The sequence below is a fragment of the Bubalus kerabau genome, chromosome 3, assembly GCF_029407905.1.
Source record: "Bubalus kerabau isolate K-KA32 ecotype Philippines breed swamp buffalo chromosome 3, PCC_UOA_SB_1v2, whole genome shotgun sequence".
In the NCBI taxonomy this organism is placed as follows: Eukaryota; Metazoa; Chordata; class Mammalia; order Artiodactyla; family Bovidae; genus Bubalus; species Bubalus kerabau.
Window position 1 is genome coordinate 1539663 of NC_073626.1, and position 24095 is coordinate 1563757.

General features: G+C 50.1%; 1 protein-coding gene across 3 annotated transcripts in view; it reads right to left on the bottom strand.

The window, feature by feature from the left end:
* The window catches only part of MYLK4 (myosin light chain kinase family member 4), a 70315-nt gene that overhangs the window by 26963 nt on the left and 19257 nt on the right, over positions 1-24095 (bottom strand). The window lies entirely within an intron of this gene.

Sequence of the window (24095 nt, forward strand, 5' to 3'; positions counted from 1 at the left end):
AGGCTCTGTTGACCACAGTACTCCTGACGCTTGGGGCTGGAGAAGTTTCTATGGTGGGGAATGTCTCTAGAATTACAGGACATTTGGCAGCATCTCTGGCATCTGCCCACCAGATGTCCACAGAACCCCCAGGTGAAATATCCAAAAACAATGCCTCCAGAAATTGCTAAATGTCTGGTAGACAAATTCACCCCAGATTGAGAACCGCTACATTACACAATTCAAACACGGACAAAAATGCCAAAAATAAATAGCAATTTAGAGGGCAGAACAGTCTGAACTGATGAAGCCCTGTAGCAACTAGAGTATTTGAAAGTGAATGTTTTAAAAGAAGTTTTATAAAACTCTGGCATTGTTTGTAGAAGAAGGCCCATCTTCTTGGATAGATTAAAGGATACTGACAATGTGTATGTTACCCTTGACCTCTGCTTATTCTGTCTTGATATCGTTCACATATAAATCAAATAAAAATCAGAGGCTCTATGTGAATGGGTTTTGCAAATCAGAAAGTAGAAGACTACAGTAAGCATTCATAAAGGAGGCTTCTACGCCGCTTAGAACAGATGGCCCCTTTCTAAGGAGATGAGCGTTCTTCTCCCATTTCTACTTTCTCTGAATTAGTTTACCAAACCCTTTTTAAATACCACGTAAAAGGTAAACATTAGCCCAATCCACCCAGATTATCACAAGTTCTGAAGTTATGCATTATAAATTAATGAAATTCTATGGATGTTCAAAGAATCAGTCTTTTTTTTTTTTTTCACTTTGGAAAGAGCAAAATTTGCCTGTGGGTGACTTGCAAGCATGAAATACTATGTAAGTGCAGGTCACAGATGTCAAGACAAATTATAAGTGTGCTTTTAAACAACCCAAGAGGCAGTCCAATAGGTTCAGAGCATTTTCATTTTTCAGATAAGGACCTTCAAACACAGAGGCATGTTTAGTAAATCTGTGGAAAACCAAAATTAGAGATTAGAGCCTGGTAGTTTGGAACTTGCTCTTTTTTAGTGAGAGCCAGGACCATGGCCTTCAGCTTCCCCTTGCGCACAAGCAGAGTGGTCAGCACATCCCCCAGCGTGTAACGTTTTCCTAATGTTTTTATCATCAGCTTCCCACTAGATGTAGGGCTCAAGTGGGCAAAAAGACAGATTCATCTCTGAGTCCCTGGCATTTCCTCAGGGACTGATGTTGGTGGAGGTGGTGATGGCAGAGATGATGATGATGATGGCCGGTATAGTCTAAGTACTGACTACATACCAGGCACGTTTCTGAGTACACTACATCATTAATTTCTGGTTCCGCATAGCAACACTTTGAGATATATACTACTAACTCCATTTTATAATACAGTTGGATAATTTCACAGGGTTATATAATTCAGAAATGGCATAACCAGGATTTTAACTCTTAACTGCAGCTGTATTGTCACTCTGAAAAAAGAAACAGAAGATTATAGGCGAGGTATATCATTAATATTGATGGGATATCTACCACACAGCCAGCACCACAGGAGACAAGGCAAAAGGTTACAAGAAAATGCCATCAGATAGAAACAAATAAGTAAAGAAATAAATACTCATCAGTCAGAAGATCAGAATTAATATGGAAGAAAGGAGAGAAAGAGAATTCCATTCAGATTTTGAGTCAGATAAGGTAGTTTAACAAATTCAGATGTCTGATAGCTTTGTCTTTCAATGCTTCTCTTCCGCAGTGAAAATCCCTGGTGGGCAGGTGTTGCTCTTCTGGATTTATACTGGATGGCACGAATGTGATGGTAAAAGCACAGGCGGACTCAGGAAAGAAAACTGGTGTGTGTCGGTGGGTTTCAGTCTATCGAAAGACGCAGAATGGATAATGTGGCGTGCTGACCGCGGGTGCTGCCTCCAGGGCCGTCTCCACGTCGGTGGTGGGTGCCCACAGGACGCGCTAGGTGCCACGGTCTGATTTGACCAACAGGAGAACTGCTGACGCTGAGCAAGGTGAGAGCCCGGTTTCCAAGTGAGGCTCTGTTTTTCCCCTCCTGTTGTGTATTGGGTACGCCTTCCCCTTTGAATGATGTAAGAAGGTCTTCCCTGGTCGCCACAGCCTGTCATGGCTCGTTTCCCTGTGTCACACTGACATCTAGAGGAGCTTGGACCCGACGAGCTCCAAACAGTCAGCAGCTGCAGTTCTCCTCGCTGTTTGAACAGAAACTTGAGGGTGAAGCTCGACCCCGGGCACCATCCTCGCCCGGGGCACAGACCTTTTCCCTGCACTCCGCTCCGCGGCACCGCACGGCAGGCCCGCTGAACCCACGCGCAGGAAGGAAAACGTGCTTTCCGGACTGCTGATGGCCGGGCAGGAAAGCCCCATCAGGCTGCGCCACTGAGGATGGGCTCCCCGGGCGCCGCTGACAGTCTGGATCCCTGAGCTGGTTTACGGGATTGCCGCGGCTCCGTGTGGGGGGATTATAGCTGCCTCAGAAGACTGTTTTCTTAACATCCCAATGGGACATGACCAAACTAACTGCCTGTACGCTGAGCTGAGGGTGTATTACTGCTATTGAGGGGCCAAGGTGAGCAAGCACTCTGGGTAACTTTAACCAATGCCTTAGAAATACAAAAGCAAAATTACAAAAGCTGTAATGTTAAATTGTTAAAGTTTGGTTAGGCTCCTCACAGGGGAGACAGGAAAACAGAGCCTAAAACAAGACAAAGGAAAGAATTTTCACAAGAAATACTGAAACTCGGTCTCCTCGCTTCTCCTGGAAGATGACTGTAGAGATCATCTGTAAGAGAAATCTGGTTCTCTTCATCTTCGGCGCACATGCAAACTCTCTGGACCTTAAGGAAGAAAACTTCCTACAGTCCCCGGCAGATACAACCTGCTGAGCAATGTGCCGGGCCTGGCAGGACAGAGCAGGACCGAACCTGGGAGGGAAGTGCCAACCTGGACCTCAGAGCTACTGGGCGGACACCCCCGGGCTGCAGAAAACATCAGGGACAGTCAGCGGTGACACGAGAACACGACCCTGCCAGGAAGACCAAAGCCTCTTGCTGTGTCCACCAAGGAAAGAGGACTGCTCCCAGGTGTGTGTCAAGAGAGAGGCCAGAATCAACGGTGCTGGTTCAGGAAAGCCTAATGGGAGCCTGTGTCAAGGGCAGAGACCTGGATGATTTTACCCTCATTTGATTACAAGATGAATCAGCAGTTTTGTAAACAGGCAGCACAGTGCCGGGTCACAGCCCCTACGGCGAGAGAAGGTGGGTGGGGCCTGCCCTGCTCAGACGCGCTCCCACTCTTCACGGACTACAGACTCGACTTACTTTACACACTTTCAAGCTCTGTCTGGGCTTCCCAGGTGGCTCAAGTGGTGAAGAGTCCACCTGCCAACCCGGGAGCCGCAGGAGATTCGGGTTCTGTCTCTGGGTTGGAAAGATCCCCGGGAGGAGGAAATGACAACCCACTCCAGTGTTCTTGCCTGGGAAATCCCATGAGCCTGGCGGGCTACAGTCCATGGGATCTCAGAGTTAGACACGACTGAAGCCACTGGGCATGCACACGTTGTCTCATCCCCCAAACCCCTGCTATAGCTGAGTGACCAAGTGGGCCACAAGAGGGTCCTGAACAGGCATGTAAAGACCCAAGGTTTTGGGAGAGGCCAACTGTTGGTCTGCCCTTCCTCCTTGGGGGCCAGGTTGTGGACTAGAGACACTGACTGTTGAAAATACACCCTCTCTTCCACTCTCCTCTCCAGCCTGCCTTTGTCGATTTAAAAGAACTGGTTAGAACTAATCGGGAATACATTAAGACTCTTCTCCTAAAGATCTGGGCTGGCTGAGTGGTAAAGAATCCGCTTGCAATGCAGAAGATGTGGGTTTGATCCCTGGTCTGGAAGATCCCCTGGAGAAGAAATGGCAACCCACTCCAGTATTCTTGCCTGGAGAATCCCATGGACAGAGAAGCCTGGTGGACTGCAGTCCATGGGGTCACAAAGAGTCAGACAGGACCGAGCGACTAAGCAACGACAGCCTAAGCTCCAGGCACACGGGCATGTGGATCATACAGACTTTTCTTTCCCTTTTATTGCTGACGGACACGCTCACCTCAGACATCTTAAAGAGGTTCATATTTTCTTATTCCCTTCCCTCCACCACCTCTCCTGTCTTTCCTAAGCAGAAAACGCTGGGCCCTCTGCCCTTAACTGCTGCCTTTCCCAGGAGCCGCCAACGAGGCTCTGCCTAGCCGCCCTCCGGCCGCCCTCCACCTTCTCACCTGCCCAGATCCTCCTTTGCTCTGACCTGCTGCTTCTCAACCACCTGGGCAGGGGGCTGAAAACCATCAGCGCCTGGGTCCCCCCGAGTGCCTCATAAAATTCCAGGGGTGGCTTGGAGGCTGACGTTTTGACCCCGAGCCACGCCCCGTGCACTATAAGAGCTGCCAGGTTTGGGAGCCGGGGCTCTGCCCACTCCGGGCCCACCCCTCTGGCTTCTGGAGGATTTTTTGGTTGCTCACCACCCAGGCAGCCCCACCGCAGCGTGAACGATAGTGCGACACTGGGGAGGCTGTGCTCCTCAGCCTTGCCGCCTCCCTCCCACCATCAAGGGTCTTCTATCCTCCCCAGGACGGATTATCTAGCAAACTGCTGCCTCCTCCTCGCCGGCCACCAGGGACACACGAAGAACGAGTCTAGGGGTGCCTGCCCAGCAGACCGCAGACCCCTCTCCAAGATGATCTTGCGGGGATCTGGAGAGGGAGGAGCCAAGGAAAAACCCACATTCCCACCCACACCCCTTGTTCTCCCCTGAAATCCTCGCCTTGCTTCCTGGTCAAAATGTGGCCATCGCAAGGGACTGAATTCCTCCGTGCAAATGCCGGTGAGCAGAGAGGAGACTGGCTGCAGTGGGGAATACTGCCTCCCAGGGCGTGGAGTTATTTGTACGCTTCACACAAAAGTGAATCTGAAACCCCCAATCACGGCCGCCTCTGTCCCCAGAACAGCACCTGCAAAGTTGCTGAGGAATGGCACTGGGGTGTGTGTGTGTGTGTGTGTGTGTGTGTGTGTGTGTGTGTTAATAACCAATTTCAAACTCAGGTACAAATGGGATTTGAGCTCCTTGATGTGCATTTGATTAAAATGAGTCTTACTTAGTATAACTCCTCTCTTATACAACACAAGACCCGACCTTGGAATGTTTCCACATGAAGTTTACAGCGTTTTTTCATCACCTAATAAAACCCTTTGATTTTTCTCCACCGCAGACAGTTTTATAAGGATTCATTTCACGTGGTGTTCTCCGTATGCGCTTTAATTTTTATTTTATGTTCGCTTTTATCGCTCCATCTCCTGTGTCCTGCTCCGAGGAAGCGGTGGGCGGTCCAGCCCAGCCCCCTGGGAAGCTGGCTCACGGGGGTGGGTGCGCTCTCTGGGGAGCCCAACGTTCTCCAGGGGGAGGGCTGTGTAGCCCCTGGGCTTAAGGGAAGTTCAGAGATCTGAGCTTAGAGTCACTGAGCAAAATGCTGCACCTGCCATGGTTTGCCTTTCCGCAGCTTCCCCAGGGCAGCAAGTTTTGCAAGCATATTACAAAGCTAAGTGGCTTTAAAAGGCGTCTCTGAGAAGTCTCTGAACGTGGAACGTGATGCGAACGCTGTAGATACACACTTGTCTGTGATGAGTCTGCCCAAAGGTTTAGTTGGCTGGTCCCTTCTACTCAGAGTAGGTCTGTGTCCAGCTCCCCCGAGACCTTGTCAGCAACGCAGACAACGCAGACAACGCAGACCTTGAGTGCATCTTGCCTTACTTGCTTCAGAGACGTGATGAGCACTTGCAATGACGGGAGGAGAAGAGGTTAGAGGCGGGTGCCGGCACGGTCACGTTTTACTTCATGAGGGTCATGAAACCTAATTTCCCAGGAGGCAAAAACAACCTCAGTGGTTTCCTCTGAAACGTCTGATTGGCTTTCTTTGTGCATCGCCGAGCTCGACGCTACACCAGATGCCCAGTCAGTGCCTTTGCTTCGGACACTGAAGTCCTTCCCTGCACCCGTCCTGGGACCAAGGAGCCGGCCTACACACGGCCCGCACGCTCTAACGCCCCTGCGGCTCTCAGCGTCTGCAAGGCTGCCGACTCTGGACTGAAGCCTGGCGGAGTTAAACGCACTCTCCGAATCTTTGTCTCCTGGTTGAGAAACTGCTTCTGGGGGGCCTTTCCAGGCACCTGCGCCCTCAGAATCGCTCTTCTGCTGTGATGATGATTTAGTAACCAGATGCCTGTGTGGAGGTGTCTTGAGGGCAGATCACAGAAACATGTGTGCTTGTTTGTATGTGACTCTCTTTCCATTGCTCAGCTGGTGAGGGAGTTGCTTCCACAGAGCTGATTTCTCCCCTCTGCCTCGGGCCCTGTCCACACGGAGGAGGGTGATCTCTCGGGACCTTTATCAGGAGACTCGCATCTCCCCTCCGTCTAAGGGGAGTGGAGTGTGATGAGGCCTTTTCCCTAGCATTGCTCAGGGGCAGTGGCTCGGGGACTGACCCCTGAAATGCGCACTTCAGCTCTTTTGTGAATACCTGGTCTCGGGCAGCGCTGGCATTGAGCCTGTCCACCTTGCTTCAGTGGGAGAGAACAGACGCATGGACCATGGGGGAAGGAGAGGCCGGGACGAATCGAGAGAGCAGCGTGGAGACATACACACGCCACGTGTAAGAGGACGAGCCCGTGCTGTGTTCCGTGACAACCTAGAGGGGCGGGATGGGCTGGAAGGTGGGAGGGAGGCTCAAGAGGGAGGGGACACATGGATGCCTACGGCTGATTCACCCTGATGTCTGGCAGAAACCAGTACAATATCGTGAAGCAATTATCCTCCAATTAAAAATACATTTTTTTTAAAAAAAGGAAAGCGTTATCCACTGATTCCAATAAGAATAACAATCTCTTGTTCACGAAAAGATCGCTTCGTCCATGAACAAAACTAATACATGTGGAAAGGTAGCATTTTTCATTACGGAAAAAATGCTTTTTATTTTCCACGATGACTGAAGACAGAACAAGGAGAAACCCACAAAATCACCTTAGATGAAATATCACAGGTTTAAATTAGATATTTTAAAGGAATTAAGATAATGAAAGTAGTTTGCTTCCCAATCTGGTGGGTTGGATACGTCACTGTTTTGTATTCTCAGCCACACAATTCACAGTAAAGGAACACAGTGTTTTAAACGTTCAAAATAAAACAAAGAAATAGAAAACTTACTAAATCATAAAATTATCTAGAACTTGAAGAGACCTTGAAGAGCACGTAGGCCCAGTCAGCTCAGCTGAAGAGAAGAGAAATGAGAGTCTTTTCAGCTCCACTCAACTGTAGGAGATTTTAATCTTGCGTGCTAAGTCGCTTCAGACGTGTCTGACTCTTTGTGACCCCATGGACTGTCGCCCACCAGGCTCCTCTGTAATGGGATTCTCTAGGCAACAGTACTAGAGTGGGTTGCCACGCCCTCCTCCAGGGGATCTTCCCGACCCAGGGATCGAGCCCATGTCTCTTTCATCTCCATCTCTTGCATTGGCAGGAGGGTTCTTTACAAAGAGCACCCAATTAGCGGAAGCATTTCTGCTAAAAGCGATGGTTCTTGTGAGTACTGGCTACTTTCCCCACAACGCCTTCCTCCCTAAAGTGCCAACTGGACTCATGCGTCACAGACTCTGCTCTCCTCTCCTCTGACTAAATACCCACCCACCGCAGCGCCATTTCCAAATGTGCACACAGCTCTCCTTGCCCGCTGCGTTACTACACAGCAGGTTTCTAGACGCTTAGAACAGGCAACTGCAGAATTGTTTTACATTATGAACCGGTATAAACAGAAGCATTAATCTGTCTTCTGGTATCGGGTCGCCAGAGTGAGAAGGACACAGGTCCAGTAAACTTTAAAGTGACTACTTTTGTTTGGAGGGAAAACTTCTTCTCAAATAAGACCTAATAGTGGGGATTAAGGAAACTCTATCAGTGCCTGCACTTGTATCCAAATGGAGTAGATTTGGGCTGGACAGGGTCTGAAAACGAGGAGGGGCTGGCCTACTTTCCTCGGTTTGTGGGGGACCCACCTGGAATTCTCCGTGGGTTTCCACAGGAAGCAAAAACAGCACACAGTTGCTCATCCATCTTCCTGGAGACTGTTGGCCAGACTACCCCCGGAAGAGCAGGAAATAAATCAGTGCCCACGAGGAGGCGACAGCCGGCCGCACCCACGCAGCACTGCACCCTCCTGGATGCAATCTGCAGCTGTGGGTATTCCAAGCCCAGAAGTGAAGTCTGTTTCCAGTTAGCAACCTCGTATACACCTCGTCTACGCTCACTCCACGCCACTGCAGCCCGCTCCTCGAGTTTAATGAACTCCTTCTTCTCTGTGAACCTGACTCACACAAGGATAGCTGCACTAGGTGACAAGTCACGAGCAGAACGCTCGAGTCAAACCTCCAGGGCGACCCCGGCAGCTCATCCTCGTTCACTGCGACGCATGGCGCGCTGGAGGCTCACACGCTAGGCTACTTTATCCAACTCCAGAAAATACATCTAAACTGTGAAATGAGAGACTGCTAAAAGAAAAAAAAGTTAGAAGTAACTTTTTCCAACTCTTCTGGTCATGTCTCATTATTTTCATGTATTAAAATTTAGGCAAAAGTCTAAATATACTTGAATTTCACATTTAATGAGATCAGTTCAATTTGGCGTTTAACAATCACTATAAAATTTTTCATTTTGATTTAATTCAGTTATAAGCAATATATTTTTCAAGCTGACCTCATTATTGCTGGGGTACATTTACACAAATACGTAACTTGCCGTGGCCGCACCGGCCATGTCTGAGCCTGGACGTCGCTTCACCTGCTAGCACTTGGCTGTTGCTCATTTTCTGTTCACTCCCACAAAAGCACTCATATTGGCACCAATTTTCCCTATTTAACACAGAAGTAGTGTTATTTAAAAATAAATAAGCTCAGTTTCTAGCGTAAATGTTATAAAAAATATTAAGTCCTTTTTATGATTCTACTCTTAGTAGCACCTCAAATTTTTTTCTCTCCTAAAAGTTATGACAATTAATGTCGAAGTCAAATATGGGTTTTTTTTTTAATTTTAAAGAAAATTAACCAGATGAGGATTCCAACTCCTATGAAAATCCATGTTCTATAAAATAGGAACTCCAGCTGCAAAAAAATCCTTAACTCAAAAATTCTAAAATGTAGGAATTCTTTTCAAGTGATTAAATAACTAAAACTAGTTTATTTTATAACATGGATATATATATATGTATATATATTTAATGAAACAGCATACTATTTATATGCATTTCATAATCATCCATATTTTTACTAAACCTTGCTCCCATCTATACTGATTTAACCAAATTCATGTCTGAAAGTATACATAACCTTTTCCCCCAGGAAATCTAATATCATTATCAAAATTAAAATATAAGAATTTTGATAGAATTAGTCTCATCTTTATATCTAAATATACTGCCTCTAAACAATGCTTTAATAATTCATAATGCTAAATAAGTTTCCTTACTAAATTCAAGTACTAGCCAAAGAACACCAGCTCCGAAGCCGAAGCTGGGAAAGCTGACTGAATCTATAAACGTACTTACGCTTAGAAATAACAAAAATGTGTACTTATGAGTCACGTTCTCTGATGAAAATTGTTTTTTTTTAATTTGCCTTTAAGCATTATATTTTGTTAGCTTCTCTTCAAGTCGTTTTTCAAATCATTTTTTTCAGAGGATACCAAGGAGCTGATCTTAACGTTTAGCGTCACAGCGCAGCCTTTGCCGTCGTGAATTTCGGCCCTGGAAAAAGAAAAAAGCCACGTCTCCCGTTTCCATTCCCCCCACTAACAAGACAGAAGGAATTGTCCCCTCTCGGATTTGCTGTGACCGGGCCATCGGTCTCATTAGCCCGAGCTAGCACAGGAGTTAATTAGCTGCTAATAGGCTCAAGGATTCTGCCAGCGCTGGGCTTCTCACAGGGCTGTGTTTTGTTTATATCCAGGACTATATGTTCCTTCCACTTAATCTTTTGGCGTCTTACTTTGTACTCCAACTCAAATTAAAAGCTCTGGCCTCCTCTCTCCACGGCTGCCTCAGTGCAGAAGTCTTTATTAAGACCGGGTTTGTCTTCTGGCTAGGACACCTCAGTAATTTTCCTACAGAGCTCACATCCTTGAAAATGCTATCTGGTTTCTTTCTAAATGAGCATCTCTGATAGGTCACTAGTAAAAATATCTGACGGTTTAGCCTCCCTCCATCAGCCACGCGCCTATCACATGGCAGACGATCCCATCCTCGCAGGCGATGCTGTGCCTTCATCTTAGACCTCATCGCAGCAGTGGTCCTCAGGGTCCGCACGTGATCAGGAGCTGACGGCTGTTTGGCGCGTCTTCCTGCCTTGGCCATCATCACACGGCTCCCAGCTTCTCCTCCGTGTGCTTGACATCGGTGAGCACCAAGCCCCAGTTTTTTCTCCTTGGAGGACTCATGGACACCTTCAACTAAACTCTACACAAATGAGCTCAGAACTCTGTGTTTAATTCCATGATTCCAATGATTACTAGATCATTGGTCATGGTATCAGGATTTCAAACTGTACAAATCTAAAATGAACCCACCATCTTACGCTTGCATTGGCTTGCCCTCATGGGTTCCAGTCTCCATCCACAGTGCTGTGTCTTATTTGTGGAGCTGCCAGGAAGGCATGGTGTCCGGCTCAAAGAAACCCAGGGCCAGGCCTAACCTCACGCTCGAGTCCCCTTCCTCCCACTGGGCACTGTCTTCAGAGGAGCCTCACCCACCTCAGACCCAAGGCCGTGGCAAGCTCCACAGTCCAGGCGTGTGACCAGCACCACCACGTGAGCAGAGAAAAGCAAACGGGAATCCAGAGAAACACCGCTGTGGATTCCAGCTGGGAAGACAAACCCTGCAAGGCCTGCTCCTGGCTGACAGGCCCCGATGCTGGGCTTGGGCCCCAGGAGGCAGCAGCATTCTCCACTGGGGAGTCCGAAGGGTTTAAGGCCTAGACTCGGCTCTCATACACGATCAAATTTGGAGGGACCAGCAAAGCCTGGCCCTCCTCCTAATCTGAGGCCTCCCTGGGTTGTGGGGTGCCCTGGTGTGGGAACTCGGGTGTAGGAGGCCCCACGAGAACTCAGGGTGCCCAGGGGCTGAGCATCACCTCTGAGGACCGTGCAGAGCTGGGAGCAGCATCTGTGATGGCAAGATGAGCCAAGGAGCCCAGCGCCTGGGCACAGACACTTCTTTTCGGAAGAATTCTAACAGGGAGAAGTTCCCAGGGTAAAGCTCTGCTGTCTCAGGAAGGGCAGAGATGACAAGGCCGCTTCACAGCTCCTGCTTCTCCCTACACCTGCGGGTCACAGACCCCCACCACTGGCCCCTGGGGTCCCAAGGCCCAGGATACCTCGAAAAGGAGGCTCAGACGCTTCCAACTGGAGGTCATGAGAACAGGTTCAAGGTCGAAATGTACCCTACAGGACAGCGCCCCGCGACCCCAACTGCAGAATAGTCACCTGGAGAGCCTCTGAAACACCCCAGCCCTGGCGCCCCATCCCAGGCCAAACCGCCAAAGTGAGAACCTCGTTTCAACCCTTTCTAAAGCCTTAGACTTGTGAGGTTTAGCAAAGGAACACACAGGACGCCCAGTTAAATTTAAATTCAGATGAATGACAAATAATTATTAATGTGTGTCCCTTACCAAAAAAAAGTCGTTTGTTCTCTGAAATTCCATTCTAAGCGTCGCCCTGTGTATTTTCTTGGGCAGCTCCTGTGAGTAACGCACAGTCAAGGGTGGGGAACAGCTGCCCTGGGGTCAGCTCGTCCAGGTCCTAGCCATCTAATTTGCAAACTTTGTCTTAAGCGGAGAGTTCTGTCACAGCCAAGACTCCTCTGCAAGGTCTGTGAACTAGCGTTTAATTCACCAAACCTCTATGGCACGCGCCTGAGACAGCCAGGCTGAAGACACCACCAGCAAGACCCTGTCACTGTCGTCCAAGGACTAGCCGTCCAGAGGCAGGATACAATAACAAATTATTTCTTATAATTTCTTACAATTCTTCAAAATATTTACCCAAATAGTAATTGATCATGTTGACATGTCTGTTTATCAGAGAAGTCCATTTGGAGCAAAACTTATAGAAATCAAGCCTTGTTTTGAAAACTTTTGGATGGGACATCAAAGCTTCATTTTTCAAAATTAACCACTTGTATGTACTGGCTTAAAGCTTCCCTCATCTGTAGGTTTTCCGGTCCTGAAAGCCTCCCCTGGAGATGTGAAGCCGCCTCTCTCACGCAGGCTGCTCTCAGCTGTGGAGCCGGGCTTCCCCGGGAGCTTGGAAGCGCATCTTACAGTGTCTTTAACACTGGAGTTTAGATGCTGCACAGGCTGAGATGAAGGGCAAGGTCACAGCACAGCCTGTTTCACTTAGGGTCCCTCACAGATGCTCAAACGCTTTGGTACTAATGGTGTCCCAGGTACTGAAACCCACTAGCCATCCGTTTTCTGGACCGCAGTGGTGTGTTTATTCTCATAATAATATCTCTCGCCCTAACTGGTCTGGAGGTGTGTTTTCTGGAGTGCCAGGGAGCTGGTCTGCACACAGCCACGCATAAGAGTCCAGGGCGGGAACAGCCGGCCTCCGACCGAGCCACAACAGGAAGGACGCTGAGGACCACAGCCCCGGGCTCTGTCCTGGGGATGGTTCTCTAGCCAACCACAGCGTCACCGCTCTGCTGCTGGCCAATTCACATGCCTCTGCATTTCCCACAAGACACGGCAAGAAACTGAGCTGTGGAAATTTATCTAAGTCATGGCACTCTCACGTCAGCCAGTTTAATAACTCAGGAGAAGAAAGAATGAATTTAGCACAACATTTCCTTGATGAATGCAACTTACAAATTTGTGGAGGTATTTTTTAGCATTCCTTGTCTTCACCCTCAGATGGTCCATATTCTAAATATCCTCAAGTCACCAGTTACTTCCAAACTTCCTCATGAAATTCTCTTACCTCTGGCTCAGTAAAGATGGAATGAAATGAGGGCAAGACTTTTTATTTTCAAACTGCGTTTGAGCATGACACAGGAGGAAACCTGGTTGCCCTTCAGGAGCTTCTGCGTGGGGAGTCAGCCCAGGGCTCAAGAACACACTTTCACAGGGTGGTATCATCTGAGAAGCTGTAAAGTGCTAAGATGCTTTGGAAGGGCATCTCATATGAAACATTATCCACTAATTAAAAACTATTTTTAAGTAATGCTAACGTTGGGTATCTCTGCGTTTAAAAGAAATAAGGCAACATTTCAGGTCTGTAATTTTTAAGTAGGTTCTGGGGAGTCATTTTGAAGAGCGACCTAAGAGTGACCGATGACTGTTTTTCCTCGGAAACAAAAGCTCTTTCCTCCAGTTGTAGTATCCTTGACAAAGAAGGTGCTTCTGTAAAGATATAAATAATCAATCAAAGGTATACATCTTGCAAGTAAGTATATAACATGTCAGAGGTGGCATGTGAGGTGGGTTTTTCTCCTCTTTTGTTTTAAAGCAGAAAAGGACACGCTGTGAACCCGTCTATTTGAGGAAACCTCCACCGTGTTCCCGCTAACAGTCACGAAACCTGAAACCCCCGGGCGCTGACTCTGCTGTCCCTGGAACAACAGCTTCATCATGCCCCGGGGCTCACTCTCAGCAGGGGCCACCTGAGCCGGGGGATGACCTCTGTGGAGCCACGCCATCACGCTCAGCTGGCCGCCTTTGTCCATCAGTGGCGTCCACCTGCTGTGTCCATGAGCCCCGGCGCCCTCGGCCACTCAGCTCACGGAGAGCAAGTTCCAGAAAACAGACTGGTTATGCGTGGGTTCGTGTTTGTGCAAGTAGCCTGGAGAGGGCCACTCAGACCTGTATCTACTTCAGGCCGCCTGAAGTCCAGCTGGGAACCACCAGTTGCTCAGAGACCTTCTCTGATGACACAGAACTTCCCGTGATCTCTGACTCAAGCTACACAGAGCAACAAGAGAAGCCCCAGGGCATTCCTCAGTCTACGACATTCATGCTTGGAGATGTTGGTTTTAACCATCATGAGAGTCTTCAGCAGAGGTCTCTAGCCTTAAGCTGAGCAGAGTTAACCGGCCTTGGTCTCGAAGGCTTATGAGGGGCACTAGGTGGCACCTGCCAAAGTTAGGGAGGTCCCAGGGCTGTGCCCATCCTCATAGAGCTGGTCTTTACCACCAGGGTCCACAGAGAAAGGGCCAGACACAAGCTACCCTCTGCCACTGCTCGACAGGGTACTTTGCTTGAAGCCAGAAAAAGTCCTGAAGAAAGCAGGCTCTTCAAAGGCATGAAATCTTAACTCTGGGAGGGGACCATCTCTGTCAGATGGATCACTGGCCCACAGTCAGGAGGCTGGATCCTAGGGGCGTTTCTCCTAACCAGCTGCATCCCCTGTGGACAGCGCTCCACATTAGAGACGCTGCTTTATCGCCCCTAGTTTTAAAGATCATTGAGGGGCTAACATACAGTGACGAATGTGGAAGTGCTTTTGGAAAAAGAAAAGCATCACAAACACCAGCTTGATGCAGGGTCCCCAAAACAGGCGGGTCAGCTGTCTGCATAGACTCCACCGCCCGGGGCAAGTCCACCTCCACTCGGGAGGCGTATCCATGCCTGACCCCAACACTTGGAAGAACACTCTCCCGTTGCCATAAACGCCAGCACAAAGCAGTCACCAGCATTTTGTTAGAGCAGGCCGTTCCCACCCAGAGTCAGGGCACAATTTAACACTCAGGAATCCCCGGGGAGGTCGCTGGGGGTCAGCCTGGCGGGGCGGTGCAGCATTTCCCAGCCAGTTTAAAGGTCGGATCCCTTATTTGGGCCCAGACGCTGGCTGACAAACACACCCTGAGCCACATCCCACGGAGAACTTTGCTTTTGTCGTTTATCCTTAAAACACTCCCACCCAAACCCAAGGTGAAGGATAATTTTTCTTGAATGAAGAGTAATATAAGCCAGGGGACTTCCCTGGTGGTCCAGCTGTTAAGACCCCGAGCTTCCACTACAGGGGCCATGGGTTCAATCCCTGGTTAGGGAACTAAGATCCCACACGCCATAGGGGCAAAGAAATAAAATAACATAAGCCCCAAACCACAACGAGATACCACACCGCACCCATCGAGCCTGGGAGCCTAGCATAAAACCAGTAAGTGTTGGTGAGGATGTGAAGAAACCGGAACCCTGTGGACTGATGGTGCAAACGTAAAATGGCACAGCCACCAGGGAAAAGGGTGAGGCGGATTCCCCAAAGATTTAATCAGACAGCCGCCATGCGATCAGCAGTCCCGCTTCTGAGGTGCACCCAAAAGATCTAAAAGCAAGAATGCAGAAACGTATCTGCACAGCTCTGTTCACAGCAGCATTATCCACAATGGCCAAAATGTGGAAGAAACTCAAGCGTCTGCTGATGGATGGATGGATGGGTGGATGGATGGGAAACACTTTTCAGTCTTGCTAAGTTAAAAATAGCCCTGTATGTACTAGGAATGAACAGAATGCGTTCAAGTTTGATCCTGCTTGGATGAATTCTTTAAAGCACATACATATATACTGGCATTCCTAAAAGAAATCGCAGGAAATTCAACAGCATTCACTGTGGAGAGAAACTTGAGCTGGAGCCATAGTGTAATTTCTCATCATTTTCAAGTTTCCTGTACTGTTTGAATTTGTTTCCACATGATGGTATGTGTATACCTCTTCATTCGTTCATCCATTCAAGATAGAATGCTGAATATGCTCAGAGGAATAAGACAAAGCCCTTGACGGAAAATTCTTATAATCAAGTGAGAAAAACTGAGAAGTGCATTATTAAAAGAATTATCTTGTATGGGTTATAACTGCTTAAGAGACTGGATGCATGTCCTGCCTTGGCTTTTTTTTTTCCTAGCTGTGTGATCTTGCGCAAGCTACTTAACCTTTCTATGCCTCAATTTTCATCTGTAAGCTGAGGATGATAAGGGTTCTGACCTTAAGGAGCGTTCATGAGCATGAAGCGAACACATGTGAAGCACTTAGACCAGTGGCTGGCACATGGTAAGCTCTCAATTAGCGCCTGACTCTCTTACGATAAAGATGCAGGGTTACCCCAGCCCAGGGGAAGGAGGGCTTCCTCCAGGGGCTCCTGGCTATGGAGGCTTTGAGGCGGCATTGCCCCTTGAGCCAGGCCTGAAAACATACCCAGGTGTTTGCCTGGTGAGCAGGAGGGAGAGGCCGTGTCAGGAAAAGAGAAGAACTGAGGTCAGACAGGACAGTGTGGCTGCTGGGACAGCCGCCCCGAACAGGCAAAGTGAACTCCTGAACTTTCCTTCTAGGAGCTTCGCAAGGAAATGAAAAAGAAAGAGCAACTTTGTTCATTTTTAAAGTCCAGTACGTAATTTGTGTAGAGGCCGACCCTTCATATGGCATTTCAGACTCCCGGGTTAAATTGCTTTTTTATAGTCTTCTTGGTAGAAGTTCACACCTGATCAAACATCTGTAAACGAGCCAGTATAAAAATGAAACTCCTGAAACACAAAGCAGACTCGCAAGCAGACCCCAGGGCGGGCAGGCTGCGGCGGGCAGCGGCCCTGCGCCTCGCGAAATCCGATTTGCACCTGCTCCCTGGGCCGAGCGGCTCACAAGGCGCCATTTGGCATTGGGAATGACCTTGTGGCCATCGACCCCAGCACCCACCGTGTGGGACTCCAGGTGAAGGTCCAGCAGCTCACATCTGCCCGATCCGGGGGTCCCCCAGTCCGGGGTGGGCCTGTGACCCTGGCTCCTCAGGTTAAAGGCCGCTGAGTCAGCAGCACCGTGTGCGAGGCCTCCAGCCAAGAGGCGTCCGCAGACCCCGGCTCATCGGCCCTCCTGGGAGTAAAGGTGAGCGTGTCCTCCTGGCAGGGGAGAGCTGAGCCTCCAGGAAGTCAAACAGTTTGTCCAGCTTGAGCATCACTCAGGATGTGCACCCACCTCCTCTCGCTCCGTATTCAGCGTTCCGTTTACTGCTATGAGCTGCCTTCTCTGGGAAATGCTTTACACCCAGCACCCCAAGACCCCAGTCTCGGGGAGTCAGAGTGCTGGGGACACCAGGGCTGGGGTCTCTGGTCCACGTGCGAAGAAGCTGCTCATTGCCCATGGACCCGTGCGCTCACTCGGCCTGGCCTCTGGACAGACCATGTCATAGGTTGCGAGCAGTCTGTCTAATGCCCTTTCCCCATCTTCCCTTCTAAGAGACACCTGGATTGTGTGTTCAGCTAAAAACTACATTCTTCAGCCTCTTTTGTAGAAGGGTTGGCCATTGAGATATAAGCATCAGAGAGTAAAAAGCTTTCAAGGAAAACCTCTTGCCCTTCCAGTCCTTAAGCTACAGGGAAAGCAGGTCCGTGGCAGGAGCCCCAGTAACCTCCTTGGGGCCGTGAGGGAGAGGCCGGAGTGTTTCAGAGAGCTTGGCTGTGAACCAAACCTCTGGACCTCTAGACTCTCAGGGTCTAAACCTTCATGTACTCAACTCACTGGAGTGTGAGTTCTAGCAAGTGAAGTCGCTCAGTCATGTCTGACTCTTTGCGACCCCATGGACTGTGGCCCACCAGTCTCCTCTGTCCATGGGATTTTCCAGGCAAGAATACTGGAGTGGGCTGCCATTGCCTTCTCCAGGGGATCTTCCCAACCCAGGGATCGAATCCGGGTCTCCTCCATAGCGGGCGGGTTCTTTACCAGCTGAGCCACAGGGAAGCCCTTCTGTTTCTAGAAGCCACGTACCGTTCCTAAGCGGCAGCTGACTGAACACGGGCACACACTGACTCTGACCATCGTTCACATGTTCGTTCACACCAGTGTGGTTGGCAAAAGTCAAGCCTATTTGACAGAATTGATGGATAAAATAGCTCTTAGTCATCTATTTTCTCAACAGGAAACAAAAGAGGTGCAGCTGTGTTGCTGGGGAACCTGGGAGTCTGTGAATTTCACACTCATAAGGCTGGATGTCACCAGTCCCACTGGGGCCTTTGCGTGGCTTTCCGAGGCCGGCGCCCTGCCTTCTCTTTCACTCCACTGGCCTCACTCAGGACTGCTGTGGTAGACAGACCAGCCAGGAGTGAGCGAAACTCCCAGGCTTCTCAGAGAAAGCCACACTCTACACACACACACCCACTCACACTCACACACACACACACTCACCCACCCCCTTCAAAAGGCAGGATGTGTAGCTAGGTCTGGGCTCACATCCTTGAGTCACATCCACCCACACACGGGAGAAAGCGCACCAGTCGGCCCCGGCACAGGGACCAGAGCGCTGGAAGGTCATCAGCAGGAAGGAAAGACAGGGAGGGGGGAGAGGGCAGGGGTCACGGTGGGGGAGACAAACCAACCCCCGGTTCCTACTGGCCCTGAGAGCCGCAAAGAGAGCCCTGCCTCATAGGTAAGTGTGTGAGCTTGAGCGCAATTAAATACACCAACTTCCCACCTAGATACAGAATTGAACATGCCAAATACTTCTGTATTAATTGACTGTGGAAAGGCGCAGTGCTTTACAGCCGGGATTCCTTGCCTGTGTTTAGTGGTTTATTAATTAGAAATGACACGTTCCACCTCACAGTTTGTCTTCTTGTTATTTTCATTAAACACACCACAGTCCCAAGTTCAGGCAGAACAAACGTATGTAAAAAAATAAAATTATGAACTGTGTTTAAAAAGAAGGAAGAGTTTTATTCCAGTTCTGTTAATTCAGTGACACAGATTAATAGCTACTGAAGAGTGGTTCAGGGCACAGCAGATCAGATCAGCAGCATCTGTAATCACAGCAACTTGTTCATCTTCCTGCATTTAAGTTCTAGTAAGACCCTTGAATATCTTTCTCTTAATCAGTTTACCAGTTTGCAATCTTCTTTACACTAATTTTTTTAACCAGAACAAATAGAGAAAAGCAAACTTTCACCAAGTCTGTTATCACTAGTTATAAATCAGTAGGGATTCCCTCGTAGCTCAGTTGGTAAAGAATCTGCCTATGATGCGGGAGACCCGGGTTCGATCCCTGGGTTGTGAAGAGCCCCTGGAGAAGGAAATGGCAACCCACTCCAGTACTCTTGCCTGGGGAACCCCATGGATAGAGGAGCCTGGCGGGCTACAGTCCATGGGGTCACAAAGAGGACTTAGTGACTAAACCATAAATGAGTAAACACTGACCTTGTGAAGTTTTAACTGCAGCCGAGGGTGGTGCCAGCACTCTCATAGTCAAAGAAAATCTGGGTGGATTTTCGGGGAGTAGCCCCTTTTTGAATAAATGAAGCAAAGTAAAATCGCTGCTGATACAGCTGTACCTGTGTCCGTATCCACCAGAACTGAACTAGAAGGACCCTTCCTCCTGGTTTGAAACTGACCTCCTCTAAGAGCCCTTCCTTTCCTCCCTGTCTTACTCCACGCTCTGCACCTTCTTCAGACCCTGTTAAAACCACGACAGCAATAAATGGGTCACACCCACACAGAGACAAGAGATAACATGAGGAGACACAGCGGTGATAGAACACTAGAAACTGGAGGCAGATGGGTGAATGACCCAGACAGGAGAGCGGAGTCTCAGGACAGCAGAGGAGGGATGTGGAGAAGCAACCGGGCTTATCCACAGAACACTGGAAAGCTTTGAAAAATACTAAGTATTTCATCTTAGTCCCAGAGATTACAATTCAATTGGTCTGGCCTGTGGTCTGGACACTTGAGTTTTTAAGGATTTTCTGGTAATTCTAACATGCAGACAAATGTTGGCATTTCTGCCCTCACACGAAAACCAGAGGCTAAAACCAATGAAGCAAAGCAAGTTGGAGGCAGCAGAGGTGAGGCAAGAAAAAAATAAAACTAAAAGAAAACTCATCAATACACTCATGAAACATGTTCAATCTCTGTTACTAGAACAGGATTTACATAAAAGAAGCGCTCAGAGAATAGGAAAGAGTTGTTGGGATCGAGTCCGATAGTTGACAAGAAAACTTGAAGGAACCCCCACGGTAAAGAAAACTCTCTGAAAGCAGAGCAGAGAAGGAAAACAGACGAGAAAGATAAGAAATTCCGAGACCAGGAGACCCAGCACTCAAATACTAGGCGTTCCAGAACGGAAACGAGAGAATACGGAATTGCCCAAGTCAGCTTCCCAGACGGAAGGATGCAAGGACATTCGGCAGAACAGGAGACGCAAAGGTTGCTCAGAAACGCTGGGGGCCACGCTCACCCCAGGCTCTCCTGGGCTCTCCCGCCCTCACTGGCACCCCAGAGTCTGCGTGTGCTCTGTCTTATTTTCCATGCTCCCGCTCCATTGCGCCCAGCCGGAGCACCTCATAAAGTCACGGTTTTGGCTTTTGGCATCTTCAGTCAGAGCTCAGGTGAAGCGGTTGGGCTGTGGGTGCTATCGGGCCCAGGCAGCCCCGACTAGACAGACGCCCTTCCCGAGGCTGTTAGCACTTGTGGGAGCCTCACTGTTTCTGGGCTCTTCTCCACAAGGCGATTCTGCCTGTTTCCGTCCCCATCTCCCCGGCTCTCTGGTGGACCATTCTGAGCATGGCCATCCCCCTTCGAGGACCTGTGGCCAGGAACGGCATTTCTGCTCCTCGCCCGGCACCTGCGCGGGCGGGCTGGACTCACAGGCACTTTTCGGTAGCCTAGACATCACCACCAAACCCTGCGTCCCGGGGGCTCCTGCCCCCGAGGGTCCAGAGGGGGCTTGCTCTGGACAGGGGTATATTAGGGGAAAACAACAGGAACCCCAGAAGGTCTGGGTCCAATGGGGCTCTGAAAAAGGTGTTCTGACTCTGATGCAGCTGACTCAAGCCCTAACTCAAGCAGGAAGACATTTAGACACCGTTTGTTACCCTAGCTGAGGAACAAAAATGTGAAGAGTCAGTGATAGCTTTCTGGAAAATTGTGGGGAAGGAAAAAGGGCTTTTTTTGCCAAGCATTAATAAAATATTCATATCACAGAAATTGATCCTTCAAACGTTTATGGTCGGTCGCTAACCTTATATGTACCGATGGAACAAACACCAGGACTCCGTATTGAAACAAAACAAAAGACCCCGCGGTTGGCAGTGGCCCTGAGTGCATCTCATCCTGGCTCCTTCTGTGATACCCTGACATGCAGGTCCAGGTTTGAGCCCGCGGCTCGGCCAGGCCTCCCTAGGGAAAGACCCCAGTATTCGGAAGGTCCTCCTGGTCCACCAGGGTTAGCGCTCCTCGCCTCTTGTCTTCAAGAGTCTCTTCTCTCACCGGGGAGCAAGCAGAGCTCCCCTCATTGCCAGCTGCACATGTCAGCCCAGAGGTAAGGGCGCTGGTTTCTGAAGAGGCAAGGAAGCAGCCAGCCTCTCCAACATACACGGCAGTGGATGTCCAAAAACGGTACCGAGACCCTGTAGCTGCAGGCCTGCAGAAAACGTAAGGTGTCTCAGGTTACAGACAGACGTCGTAACAGCAGAGAAGATGGAGTGGGTGGCGGGGAGGAAGGGGGTCGGACACACAGCGCCGTCGCCTTTTGCCAGGAAGTGGCTCAAGTATCTTGAGACCATAGGTGAGTGGTTTCTGAAACCAGATCCCAGTGTCAGGCGTCCGCCTAAGGAAATTCCCCCCTTGATGTTGTCCCCTGTGGCCGGACTCAGAGAAGACAAAAGCCGTGGCGGGAGACATGGGGGATTGAGGAGCCTCAGACCTGACGACGTAATTAACTGTAATTAACTGAACGGTCCTTCAGGCTAAAACAGACCTCTGTGTACACATCTTACTGCCAGCTTCTTCCCTCCTGGCAGGAGAGACCAATCCCCTGACGCTCTGAGCTGTGACTATGTCACAGGCCGCTGCTTTCTGAAGTGGGGTCCCCGTCGAGTCCCTGTGGGGCTTCGGGGAACACAGATGTGGGCAGATGGGTGGCACCCCAAGAGCTTCAGGAATTTGCTCTTTCTGGTCAATCTTCATGACTCTTGAAGAACTGGCTCCTTTAACTGAATCAGACTTGAAAATGAAAGCGATCCACCAGGAACTCAAACACAGGCCCTTGGATTCTCTTGCTCCACGATTCTGGTCACAAGGAAGGAGTGGGACCCTAGGGAGCCCCACAAGGTTCTGGGGATAAAAACGGGAACTGAGAAGGGAAATGGGGAAACACCAGGAAAGGGGCTGGGAAACCCCTGAGGACAGACGCTCTGTCACAAGAAACGTGTTTCAAACTTGTCGAATCCTAAGAATCACCTGAGCAGGACTCGCACAGATCTGAGGCTTTGGTCTGGAGGGGCTGGCCCACGTCTCACTGCTATGTCACCATTGGCAGCGACAGCCGTCTGAGGACGCAAGACAGCCCAGTGGCCCCTGCTTAACCCACCAGGAGGTCATGTGGCCTCCCTCCACACAGGCAAACCAGGGCCCAGAAAGTGCCTCAGGACTCCAAGGGCACTGGGCAGGAGGGAGCAGCACCTGCCTCTGTTTCTAAAGGTCAGCGGGTACCGCAGCTTGACCAAGGTCCCCACAAGGGCCAGGCGGCCCTGGGCGGCGGTCCTGGGCGGGCAGCCTGTCTGTCCTTGTTTCGGGGGAAGGCTGTTCTCAGACATAGAGCTTGGGGGTCAGCGATTCCTCCCTGCTCTCTGCAGGGGTGCGAAGTGCCCCCACCACTCAGGAGGGGCCACTCACTTGTCTGTAATACAGCCCAGCCCATCAGGCACCATTTGAAGAAGGGGGTCAACAAGAAGAGCGTCTGGTGACTGCAGCTGCCGGAGAGTCACACCTTCATCGGCGCCTGGGGCCTCGACCAGCCTGCCCCTGCATCCTGGCTCCTGCCACCTCCATCTCACCCAGCACCCGTGGGGCCCTTCTTCTCCTGTGACTTGACTACTAGGTCAGGCTGGGGCTTCAGAACCCAGCAGGGCTGTGGGACCATTTCTCTTACCCCCTGGTTACCATGCTGACCACAAGTCCTGTGTATCCGGCCGTTACCAATGTGGAGACCCAGGACAGTCACACCTGCTGCTTTCTGACCATCACACCAGTCCATCAAGCCCTGCCTCCCCGTCAGCCTCTCTCTGTCTCCCACAGTGCCCCCAGGCCTCCCTGTCTGCAGCCCTGCCGTGTCCCTCTCCCCCGCTGGGCCGTAACAGCCCCCGACACCGTAAGGACATCAGCACCCCTGCAGTGGGCCACGGGAGTCCCCACGCCCTCCTGGTTCCAGCCCACCAGCTGCGCCCACACCTGGCCTCTGGGTTCCAGCGTCAGCCCGTGGCCACGATCAAAAGCACCTCGTGTGCAGTGTGCTCACAGGCCGCGCCCTGCTACTGTGTAACTGAGAAAACAGGAGGTCCTGTAGAATTTGAACAAGTCAGAGAAGCAATGAGGAACTGTGGGGTATAAATATGCCCCAAGTACTACACGGACATACACACGCTAAAGCGGATGCATTGCTTCTCTGGAGTTCAGATTGCAGGGGCTCCTGAACTTTACTTGGCAGCCCTGCCCGCCCCCTGCCTGCAGCCCTGGGCCAGACGCCCTCCTAGGCCTCTGGGGACACTTTCCAGACTGTGGGCTCAGCTCATCAGATGTGCTGTTGTGACTCTGAACCTCCTGGGGAGAAGTTGAAGGCCTTATTTTTTTTCCTTCTAGGAGGCTCCCGCTCGGAGGTATGTCTCAGTGTTTACACACCAAAACCCCTGGGAAAGCAGTTTTTGACAAACTACAAAGGAGCCTCTTAAAACCCACACTGGGAGCCACGGCCTCTGTGATTTTTCATTGTCATAACCCAGAAGGGTCACTGGAGCCAGTCCTCCCAGCAGGACCCCTGGGCCAAGCAGCCCTGCCCCGTCCAGGTGGGGACGCGGCCAGCAACCATCCGCCTCCTCAGGCACCGTTCTCCCGGGAAACCCACCATGCTCTTTCGCAAACGCATAGTTTTATTTGGAGTCTTAGGAGTAAACTGTCAGCGGTTCCCCAGGAACGAATGGATAGTTGGCTGACAGCAAACTCGCCGTTCCAGCAAGACGTCCACTGTGTGTGGTTCACAGGCTGAGCAAAGCCGCCTGGGGAGGAG